Raw genomic sequence first — 458 nt, 5'->3', positions numbered from 1 at the left:
AAGTTCTTGGAAATGTTGAGATAAAATCATAGTCAAGCTCTGTCAGGTATTCTTGGGTAGGGTGGGGAGCTAGCTAATGGGTGTCAGTAGTTCAGTAAATTAAGAAAATATATAGGCAGTTAAAAATTCAAGACCACACATTTCTTGACCAAGTATATATACAACATTTGCTTTTTACTGTCATCTCTGTTACATGGCAACTTTCTCTTTAAGTAGCTATATATCACATTATAGTCTGTGAACTTACATACTTCCTTCACATACCCCAGGCTTCATCCAAACTGAACTGCTGCTTGTCCATTCATAGGCTATAACTGCTAACCTCTGTGCCTTTATTTTCACTATTTCCTCCATTGGGAATGTCCATTTCTTCATCCACTTTAATTTCACCCCCATAGTGGGATGATCAAATCTTACCCCTTTTTCAAAGCCTAACTCAAAGCTCAGCTAAAAAATCA

Source organism: Balaenoptera physalus (assembly GCF_965194825.1).
Source record: "Balaenoptera physalus genome assembly, chromosome: X".
NCBI classification, from domain to species: Eukaryota; Metazoa; Chordata; class Mammalia; order Artiodactyla; family Balaenopteridae; genus Balaenoptera; species Balaenoptera physalus.
The sequence above is the reverse complement of the archived record's forward strand: the minus strand, read 5'-3'. Positions refer to the sequence as shown.